Here is a 12,030-nt window from a genome sequence, read left to right on the forward strand (position 1 = left end):
TCCCGGGGCCCAGTTGGAAAACGACACCTGGTAGGAACCCCCGACTCTGGCGGCCGGGATCTCGTGGGAGGGTTAACGCGGGCGCACAGTGCGGCGGGGGCGGGGCGCCGGGAGAGCTCGGGCTCTGTGAGCGCATGCGGCCGTCTGGAGCGCGTGGGCCTAGGTCATTGGGCGCCTGCTGCCACGTGAGGGCGGGCTGAGCCCCGCGGCGCCCGCGCTGGTGCTCCGAGCTGGGCAGCCTCCGAAGCGGCAGTGGCCCGGGGCGGCTGGTTATTCCGCTGAGGGAGGGCAATGCCCAAGCTGCACGCTGAGAATTGTGCAGTGCCCTTGCTTTCGTGCGCCGGACGGAAACCGGGAGAGGAGGGTTGAAGTTTAAAGTGTGCAAACCTCAGGCAAGGGTGCTTTGTGACCTCAAAAGGGTAGAAAAATAGCTAAATGGTGAAGCGATATCTTACAAAGCCCATTTGTAGAATAAAAGAAACTTCCGAGAGGTGTCAGGCGTCTCTAGTCCGTTTTTTCCAACATGGAGGAAGACATGTAGGGGAGTTGGGGTCTAGGTGACCCCATGCACCAGTTGGGTGGATTGGAATGATAAGACTCATTACATACCACTATTTTTAAGCTACTATAAAAGGTCTTGAAGAAGCCAATATTAAGATTTTGTTTCCTGTTAATATGTATTCATTATTGAAATGATAAGAGAAAATAACCTTAGGGAACCAATAGCAAAGCATCGTTTGTAATATAAATTGATTTGGAACTTGATGTTGGAGGAGAGCTCTACCAATATCCTGAACCGCCAGAAGGATGAACAAATGGGGCCTAGAGCAAATTCGTTGTCTGAAGCCATTCAAAAACAATCCAATTTTCCTCAACTATTTACAGGCCGATCAGGAGAGTCCACACAACAACCGATACATCTTGTAACTGACAACAAAAGATGAAATGATGAGTTAATTTTTATAGGCCACTTGGTTAAGGTTGACCAAACTGATTCTTGGTATTTATTCTCCTGGTTAGGTGTAGGTTGACAAAAAAATTAAATACAAACTTTCCTTTTTCTTTTTGCTTCTATGCTATTGAAAACTTCCAAACCAGGTCCTTAAAAAAAAGAATTGGAATTGCACAGTTAAAATGTGTGCATTTCTGCAGGAGTTAAGGGGAGGGAGGGATGAGCATAGATGATTAGGGAAGTGGAACTACTTTGTATGATGCCATACTGACTACAATGGCAGTCATACATCATATATTTGTCCAAACCTATAGCATATACAACAAGTCAACCCTAATGTAAACTATGAACTTTGGATGATAATGGTGTGTCATTGTAGCTTCATCAATTGTCACAAATGTACCACTCTGTGAGGGATGTTGATAATGGAGGAGGCTATGTATGAGTGGAAATGGGGGAGGGAGCAGTTAATAATAATTATTCTCTGTACTTTCTGCTCAAATGTGCTGTGAACCTAAAAGTGTTTTTCCCCCTAAAACTTCTTTTGCAAAAAGGTCTACTTTTAAAAATCTGTGTGTTTCAAAATATGTAAATTTTATCTCATTAAAAAAGGAATTGTAAAAAAATACTTGCATGGGTGTTGGGGTGGTGGTTTGATAAATTAAGAATGGCAGATTATTACACTGACTGGGTAGCTCAGTTAGTTAGAGCATCGTCCAGCTACAGCAAGGTCTGAGTTCTATTCCTGGTCAGGGTACATATAAGAATCAAACAAAGATGCATAAATAAGTAGAACAACAATGTTTCTCTCGCTCTCTCTCCCATCCTCCCCTTCTAAAAAAAAAGGAAAGAAAAGTAGATCATCAATGATTATTGATGTTTGCTGATATTCAGAGTTCATTATACCACTAGAGGCCCAGTGCATGAATTCGTGCATGGGTGGGATCAGGCAGGCAGGTGAGCTGTTAGGGGCAATCAAGCATCCAGGTGAGTGGTTAGGGGCGATCAGGCAGGCAGGGGAGTGGTTAGTGGTGATCAGGCATGCAGGCAGGCAAGCGGTTAGGAGCCAGTGGTCCCAGATTGCGAGAGGGATGTCTGACTGCCAGTTTAGGCCCAACCCCTAAACTGGCCTAAACTGGCAGTCGGACATTCCCCAAGGGGTCCTGGATTGTGAGAGAGTGCAGGCCAGGCTGAGGGAACCCCACCCCCATGCATGAATTTCATGCACCGGGCCACTAGTGAAAAATAAGAACAAAACAAAACAAATAAAAAATAAATTGGTCAACAGCCATTTTTAGTTCTGTTATTCAACCTGTTTCAGAAAACAAAAACAAAACTGAACTACAAAAAAAAAAAAATAGAATTTTACTGGAAGGATATTGCTGGCTTACCAGAATCAGTGGAAGGCTAGGAGACCTGGCTTAGCAAAATCACAGAAACCAATGCAGCTCAAGGCTTGATATCAGAAGTTACAACTATGGGTTTACAGGAAACTTTCCCCAAAAGTGCTCCACTGCCAGGTCTGTGATCTTTGAGCTTTATGATTTTGCCTGGGCTGTATTACAAAAATTAATACCACCATCTAGTGGCCCCTTCCTAAATCTATGTGTGGTTGTATATTTCTTGACTGGGTTTCCAGTTCACTATCATCTGAATTATATCTTCTATATATTCCTCAGAATTTTTAATTGATTTGGTGGTGGGGGGGAGGGGGAGTCAGGTTTATTGAAGTATAATTTACATACAAATAATATTGTACACTAAGTAAAATTTTAGTGTGTACAGTTCTATGAGTTTTGACAAATACAAACCATTTTGACAAATAAATGAATAACCACCGCCACAATCAAGGTATGGAAGTTTCATTAGTCCAAACAATGCCCTTGTATTCCTTTGAAGTCAGTCTCTCCACCTATCCTCCAGTCCCTGGCAACCATTGATTTGTTTTTCCCCCCTATAGTTTTGCCTTTTCTGAAATGTTATATAAATGAAATCATACACTGTGTAACATTTTGAGTCTGGCTTCTTTCAGTGAGCATAATACATTGGAATTTATCCACGTTGTCACCTGATTGTTAATTCTCCCCCTCTACCACTGACGGCCCCACTCCTGTTTTTGTTTTCTCTTCCTTGGAATTCTGAGCTGACATATAGGCAATCTTGTTATCCTGAAACTGTGGTGATGAAGAGGCCATATAGAGGCAGAGATGTCAGATGGGCCGTAGCTTTTGCAGCTTCAGCTGCTTGAGTCTCCCAGTTCAGGTGTCAGAGATGTGACGTAGGAAAGCCTTCAGATGATTCTTGCTTCCAACCTTTGAGCCACTCTAGCTGAGGCCTAGTAGAGCCAGGCTCTGGGCTGTAGCACATCTACATTAGGGCAGAGAAGAGCTGCCCCTTGTCCAAACTATAGTAAAATAAAGCGTTGTTTTAAGCCAGTAGGTTTTAGGGTGTTTGTTACAAAGAAATAGATAACTGGAACAAATACAGGCCTGTTATTTTCTGGAATGTGCCTCCATTTGGGTTTGCCTGATGTCTGCTTACAATAAGGTTACACATTTTAGGCAAGCACTGAAGTAATACTGTGCTCATCCCACTGTATTCATCAGATGACTCATGATGCTAATTTGTTCCACTGCTGTTGATGTTAACTTTGATCACTAGAATAAGGAGGTATCTTCAGGTTTCTTCACTGTAAAGTTACTCTTTTTCCTTTAATAATTAATGATTATTTTGTAGAGAGGGACTTTGGGACAATGTAAATAAAACCTGTTCTTGATCCAGCTTTCATTGATGAATTTTACCATCCATTAATGTTTCTAGTCTGAATTTATTATTTCTTTGATGGTTGCAAAATGATGATTTTCTAATTCAATTATTCCTTTGACTCTTATTAGTTGATATTCTATGATAAGGAGTTTCTTCCCATTTAATCATTCATTTCTTTCTTTATATAGTTACTAGAGGCCCAGTGCATGAAAATTCCTGCCCTCGGTGGTGGTGGTGGTGGGGGGGTCCTTCAGCCCAGCCTGTGCCCTCTCACAGTCCAGGATCACTTAAGAGATGTCCACCTGCCAGCTTAGGCCTGCTCCCTGGGGGAGCAGGCCTAAGCTGGCAGTCAGACATCCCTCTGGCACCCTGGGAACCCTCAGAGGATGTCCAACTGAAGGCAGGGAACAGGCCTAAGCCACAGTCAGATATCCTTAGTGCTGCCTAGGAGGGAGAGACTGCAGCCACTGTGCTTGCAGCCATCAGCCCGGCTTGCAGCCATCAGCCCGGCTTGTGGAAGAGTGGAACTCCCCCTGTGGGAACGCACTGACCACCAGGGGGCAGCTCCTGCATTGAGCATCTGCCCCCTGGTGGACAGTGCACATCATAGCCACTGGTCGTTCCTGGTGGTTCCCCCGATTTGCATGTTACCCTTTTATTATATAGGATACAATGATGGATTCCTAACTGAATCAGCAGCTATAATCTGTTTACCATCACTATTTTTTTTCAGATTAAAACATTTTATTTGTTTTTCATTGATAAAGGAGGCTTCCCATAAGTTGTACTTTTATTGTTGATGAAACTGGTCTCTTACAGCTGAATGTCTTCAAGGGTCATCATCCCCCAGGAGGAAGCAGAAGCCTGAAGACTAAGGCTGTAAAGGAGGGACCAGATGTGATTTTAGGGGCTAATGCCAGAGGAGAAATGCCTGTGAGTACCTTTATTAGTATCATTGTTGTTCTTTTTTAAAAATATATATTTTATTGATTTTTTACAGAGAGGAAGGGAGAGGGACAGAGAGTTAGAAACATTGATGAGAGAGAAGCATCGATCAGCTGCCTCCTGCACACTGCCCACTGGGGATGTGCCCGTAACCAAGGTACATGCTCTTGACCAGAATCGAACCTGGGACTCTTTAGTCCCCAGGCTGATGCTCTAGCCAGTAAGCCAAACCAGCTAGGGCTCATTCTTGTTCTTATTAGGGCTCCAGTTACAAAGTTCTGGTTACAACCTAATATAAAGGACTTGTATCCAGAATATATAAAGAACTCTTATAACTCAATAATAAAACAACCCAGTAAAAATGAGCAAAATATTTGAAGAGACATCTCAGCAGAGATATAGATCACATACAAGTACATGAAAGGATCATCGTTAGTCAACATCAGTGAGATACCATCACACACCTGCTTAAAGGCTACAATGAAGATTGAAGATATGTGTTGGCAAGGAGGTGGAGCACCTGAAACTCTCATACCCTGCTGGTGGGAATGCAAACTGACTCAGCCCCTCTGGAATACAGTTTGCTATTTTTTTATGAAAGTGTGTGTGTGTGTGTGTGTGTGTGTGTGTGTGTGTGTGCGCGTGCACGTGCGCTTGCTTACCATCACGATCTGTCTCAGATTTGGCCAGTAAAAGTCCTCTCAGACTGACTCCTATGTCCTTCTGACATGTCCCCATTATTCTCAGGTACTTCTTTACTTTCTGGCACACACAAAATGTTTCTGGTCATTTATCCTTGCCTCGGTCTTAAAATCAGCCATTTCCCCCAAAAGCCCTGGTTCCTATTGCTGGAGAATGGTATTTAAAAACCAGTATCTGGGTGCTACGTTTGCTCATTGCTACTGGGATGATACTGCAGCCAGGACTTTCCGTGGACAGAGACAAGTGAACAGGTAAATACAGTGGAGGGTGGTGAGTACGAGTGAAGGGAAAAGGGTTATGGGAGCACAAAAGAGAAAGATACATCTATCCCAAGACTGTAGAGCTGTGGGGAGGGGAACAGAACTATTCTAGACAGAAGATATTTAGGTTCAAAGGGCCCAAAACAGGAGAGAACATTTCATGTTTAAGGAAATAACCTAGTTTAATATAGCTATAGAGTACAGTGAGGGGAAAATGGTAAAAGATCAGGCTACAAGATAAAAAGGGGCTGGCCAAATCTCCAAGTACCAAGCAAGCAATGATAGAACTTAGTTTATCCTGATAGCAATGGGAAGCCATTAATAAGGGTTACATGATTAAATTTTATTTTTGAGCAGGTGTTTACAAATTTTTAAAAAACTCACATACCATCCTAAAAGGATTTTGAAACACTATATACTCCCACATTTTAAGCTGACACCTAATATTTTTCATACATTTAAAAGTTATTTTTTTTGTTAATGGGAGGTTTAAAATAGTAAACATTTTGAAAGATGAAATGAAATGACCATACCTGAAATAAATATTCAATGATATGATACACACAAAATCTGGAATTATCTATCTATGGATTTTATCAATTGTTTCTTTAAAAATGTGTTAGTCCCAGAAACCTCACAATTACATTTACAAGAATCAGCATCACTATTCTGTTTTGCCTGAATTCGGGGCAATTTTTACCCTGAATAAAAATATGTATAAGAAAGGAAGATTTTTACACGTTTAAGATGCTTTAATTAATCATTAAATGAAGTTCTTTGATTTCTACTTTACCCCAAGATAGTGTAATAGGTTGTTACCTTTCTGCCTGTAACAACCAAAAACTTCAGAGAAAATATATAAAATAATGGTTATAGAATACTGGATATCAAGCTTCAAAGTACAGTGACTCTTGAAAGACAGGAAACAAAAGAAATGAGCCATTCAATGGTCTCAGCCTACTATCTTGAGAATCTCCAGGTTATATACATAAACCTAACCATATCAATAATCACATTAAATTTGAATGATCTTAACACTCCAAAGACAGAAATTGACAAAAGACAGATAAGACAGAAAAGCAAGACCCAGTTATTTGCTGCCTACAAGAAACACATTAAACATAAAGATACAAACAGGTTAAAGAGTTGCAAAAAATATATCATGCCAAGAAACAGTCAAGAAATCAGGTATGCTATTTTAATATTGGACAAAGAAACAGAGTAAAAAATGTTACTGTTACTAGACAGGGCCAGCCCAGAGTGGGACTGCCTCAGACTGGCCTGTAATGTGTAGCTTCTTGAACCTGTGTAGGAAAGATCCTATATAATAAAAGCCTAATATGCTAAGTGTCTGATCATCCATTCAACCAATCAAAGCATAATATTCTAATGATATGCTAAGGCTGCTCAACCACTCACTATGATATGCACTGATGACCAGGTGGCAGACACTCCCACTGGTAGGTTAGTTTGCTGCTGGGGTCTGGCCGATCGGGACTGAGTGAGATGGGCCCGAAATGCCCTAGAGCCCTCCCATGGTTCCTCCCCGGCTGGCCAACCTCCCGCATCCCTTCCCAGCCCCAATCATGCACCAGTGAGGTCCCTCGGCCTGGCCTGTGCCCTCTCACAATCTGGGCTGAGGGACAACCTCCCCCACTCCAAGTGCACGAATTTTGTGTTCTGGGCCTCTAGTTTCACAATAAGATTCCAGGTGATTTTGAGAGTACACTTATTAAAGCTGGAGACAGTGAAACAAAAGAAGGACTTAGGGTAGAAGAAGCAACAAGAGAGCCAAGGGGGTGTTCTGCTTTGGCTCCCTAGAAACATTGTAGTAAAAATGTGAACCAAGGCAGGGCTGCTTTTATCTCACCGAAAAGTCAGAAAAAGAGGGCCTTGGAGACAGGATCAGGGCGTAAGCCTGGGATGAGCTGCTGCTGTCCACTGCTCTGGTTGTAAGTCTCCTGGGGATCCTGGGAGTTTAGAAGGAAGTAAAAAGTTCACGCTCGAAAAGGGGCATGGGAGTTCTCTAGAGCAGAGGTCCTCAAACTTTTTAAACAGGGGGCCAGTTCACTGACCCTCAGACATTCCACACATGCGCACTGCGGGCCCTGGACGAGTCGGCTGCTAAGCAGGACAGGCAGCAGCGGGAAAAACACCCAGCAGGCCGGATAAATGTTTTCAGTGGGCCGCATGTGGCCCGCGGGCCGTAGTTTGAGGAGGCCTGCTCTAGAGCAAGCCTGCACTGGATCTTTGTCTTGATGGTTTTTATCTTTCTTCAGAGGGCAAGAATTTTAGGGGAGGGTTTTAATTGAATATTCATTAGCTTTCCAAGTGTGTTTTTAATATGCTGACGCATCAATATGCTGAGCATATAGGGGAGTTTGGGATTATTCTTTAGTCTGCTTTACTGTTTGACTTTTATCTTTGGTCTGCCTGGCTTTACTGTGGTTTGTGTTATCTGTTCCCCTGACTTCCACTGTCCTTGAGTTTGGCTGGCACAAAAGGCATTAATTGGGTCTCTGTTCTCTATTTTCCCTGACCAGGATGATTGAAACTATATATTCTCTGGTTAGGGAGGACAGGTATAAACCATTTGCTCTCAAGTATCCTTGATTAGGGAAGATAAGGTCTTGCCATTCACTAGCTGGCTGTAAGTTATTCAAATTGTTTGGCCTTGTTTAATTTTCTTGTCTCAGTTTTCCCATTCTACTTGCCCAGGAATTTTCCTAGCTTCTTACTATCCTTCCACATTACCAGGAATAAAGAATTTCATTTCATAATTATAAAGTGATCTACAACAATTCTAAAATTTATGACCCTATTATAACAGAGCTTCAAAATAGATGAAGCAAAACTGATAGACCTATAAGGAGAAATGATAAAATCACAATTATAGTGATTCTCCCAATTCCTGATAAACCACTGAACAGAAAATCAGCAAGAATAAAATAATCTTGAACAATAATATTGACCACCTTAACCTATTTGCCCGTATAGAACACTCCACAAAACAATGGCAGAACATTCACTGCGGTAGACTATATTCTAAGCCATAAAAACAAAGCTTAATAAATGTAAAAGAAATTAAGTCATACACAGTATTTTCTCTGACCAACATGGAATTAAATTAGAAACCAATAACAGAAAGTTCTCTGGAAAATCTTCAAATATTTTTAAACTAAATAACATGCTTTTAGGTAACCCATAGATCAAAAAAGATAACCCATAGATCAAATTTAGACACTATTTAGAAATGAATTAAAATGATATATAAGAATTTCTGGGATATTACTAAAGCACTGCTTAGCGATAAATATATAGAGGTAAATGCCTATAACAGTAAAAAAGAAGGTCTCAAATCAATGATCTGAGATACCAACTTAAACTAGGAAAAGAGCAAATTAAAGCAAGCAGAAGGGGCATAATAAAGATGAGAGTAGAAATTAATGTAATAGAAATCAGAAAAACAATAGAGAAAATAAGTGAAACTAAGAGCTTTATTTGGAGAATCAATAAAATTGGTAAACTTCTGGCCATACTGATGAGAAAAAAATAGAGAAAACACAAATTACCAATATCAGGAACGAGGAAGTTGACATCACTACAGATGGTATATATTAAAGAGATAAAAAGCAAATATTATGAATAACATCATCCCTATGAATTTGACAACTTAGATGAAACTGAAATTCCTTGAAAGACACAAATTGCCAAAGCTGAAAAAAAAGATATCCTAAAGAACACATATGCATATACACACACATATATAAAGAGCCCTATATCTATTTTTAAAAGTGGAATTTGTTGTTAAAAACCTTATTACAGCCCAGTCGGCATGGCTCAGAGACTGAGCATCAACCTATGAACTAGGAGGTCACGGTTGGATTCTCGGTCAGGGTACATGTCTGGGGTTGTAGGCTTGATCCCCAATGTGGAGCGTGCAGAGGCAGCCGATCAATGACTCTCTCTCATCATTGATGTTTCTCTCTCTCTCCATTCCTCCCTGAAATCAATATATATATATATGAAACCTTATTACAAAGAAAACTTCAGGCTCACATGGCCTTATTGGTGAAGTCTACCAAAAATTTAAGGAACTCTTCTAGAAATAATGCTACAAAAACTCTCAACCTTATTCTTTGAGGCCAGCATTACCCAGATACCAAAACTAATTAAAGATATTACAACTACAAACTGATATTCCTCATGAACATAGATGCAAAAATTCAAAATCAAAATTTTACCAAATCCAATATATACTTTAAATTTATCCCAAGAATGCAGGGCTGATTTAACATTTCAAAAATCAATGTAATTTACCACAATAATTTGAAAAAATAAAAACCATATGATTATCTTAATAGACACAGAGAAAGTATTCTATAACATTCATTCATGATAAAAATTCTAAGCAAAATTGGAATAAAAGGGAACTTTCTCAATTTGACAAAGGGCATCTATGAAAACCTGTAGTTTATGGGCGAAAGACTAAATTCTTCCTTCTAATATCACAGTGCCAGTGAGATTTGGCACAGAAATTTGGGAACTTCTGTTTTGGACTTGTTGAGTTTGGGGCCCAATATGCCTGGAGATGTGTAAAGTAACATGAATCTGGAGCTCAGGAGAGAGCTTTCAAAACATAGAGTCTATTAAAGGTATTTTTTAAGCAGGTCTATATTTTTAAACAAGTGCCCCAGGGAAACAGGTGAAGAGAAAGATGAGATTAGGGTTAGGAATGGAAATCCTGAAGAAACCAACATTTTAGCCTTCTCCTGTAGGACAGACATAGGAAGGGCAAGAAAAGGTGACCAGGAACAATCCCAGAAGTGAAAAGGCACCTTACGCTGTACTGTAAGGAAAATCCAGTTTCAAGAAAGAGCGAGGGTGTCAATGAAGCCAAAGGTACAGAAGGAGAACATAAGATATTAGGATTCTGGTACATGTCAGTATTCTTAGCCATAAACGTAAGTGGCCACTAGACTATATTGGTTATTATTGGTTACTACACTGTTCTCTGGATTATTCATATGGACCTACCAAGAGAATCCATTATCTATGGCCTTAGAAAGTTCAAGTATCCATTTTTTCCCCCCAGCTTAAAAATGGGTAAGTGAAAGCTTTCGTTGAGTCGGAGGCCCACTAGAGTTTTGGGCTTTTTGTTGTTGTAAATATTGTACTATTAAACTTTCCCAGATCAGGTACCCATTATCTTATACCGAGAGCAAAAGAGGCACATTATCTCCCTGAGCCTCAAGTTCCTCATTGGTTAAAAGTGGGTTAGAACATCAATCCTACCTCACTAATTTCATGGGGTGGTTAGAATGAAATGCGTTTCTGGAAGTCAGGGTTGTCTCACTTTGGCTCCCTAATACCTGCACTAGAGCCTGACACAGCACGAGCTCAGCAAATTTGGTTTTCTATAACTGAATACTCATTCAAAAGCTTTGCTGGTGAAGGCCTGGGCCTGGGACGGGGGCAGGGTGGAGAGGTCAAGGGGGAAAAAGGGGACATATGTAATACTTTCAATAATAAAGAAAAAAAAAAGGTTTGCTAACTGGACGCCGTTCCAAATGTGTGTTTTTTTAAATTTTGTTTTATTAAAGTATTACAAAGAGTAAGTGTTACATATGTCTCCTTTTTTTCCCCCTTGACCTTCCCCTGGCCTCCCCTACCCCCCCCCCCCCGACACTTATTGGTTTGACCTTCCCCTGCCCTCCCCTACCCCCCAGTGTCTTGTGTCCATTGGTTATGCTTATATGCATGCATACAGGTCCTTCGGTTGATCTCTTACCCCGCCCCCGCCCCTCCCACCCTTCCCCGGCTTTCCCGCTGTAGTTTGACAGTCTGTTAGATGCTGCTCTGCCTCTGTATCTATTTTTGTTCATCAGTTTATAAATGGTCTTTATTATCCATAAGTGAGATCATGTGGTAGCAAATGTTTTTATTTATTACTCAACCTGAAGTTAGCCTCTCAGGTGACCAAATTCATAACAATATCTCATCCTGACGCCGTCAAAGAGTAGTTGGAAGGTCTGCCACCCGTTCTCCACAAGCAAGCAGAATAAAAACATTGTTTGCTGTGCAAACTGAGTTCAACGACTAGTCCCCTGGCCCAGCCGCTCCCAAACCTCTTCCCTTTTGAAAATTCTACCGCGTTGTGGAACTTTTGAGGGACTTAAGTGATCCAATCACACTTTGACATCCCTTGAGATGTCATCACGAAAACTCGGAGCAGCCCTGGCCTCCTTCAGGTTCCCAAACCTGCGATGAGGTCGCGCACCCGGGCCCACCTCTCTAATCTCCAACTCCTCGGCGGCAGCGTCTCGCATTGGTCCGGGGCTGCAGGGAGGCGGGAGGACAGCAAGGTGGCGGCGGCTTGGGTTTTGCTTGGGGGCGGGCCTTTAC

The sequence above is a fragment of the Myotis davidii genome, unplaced genomic scaffold (assembly GCF_000327345.1).
Source record: "Myotis davidii unplaced genomic scaffold, ASM32734v1 scaffold1284, whole genome shotgun sequence".
NCBI classification, from domain to species: domain Eukaryota; kingdom Metazoa; phylum Chordata; class Mammalia; order Chiroptera; family Vespertilionidae; genus Myotis; species Myotis davidii.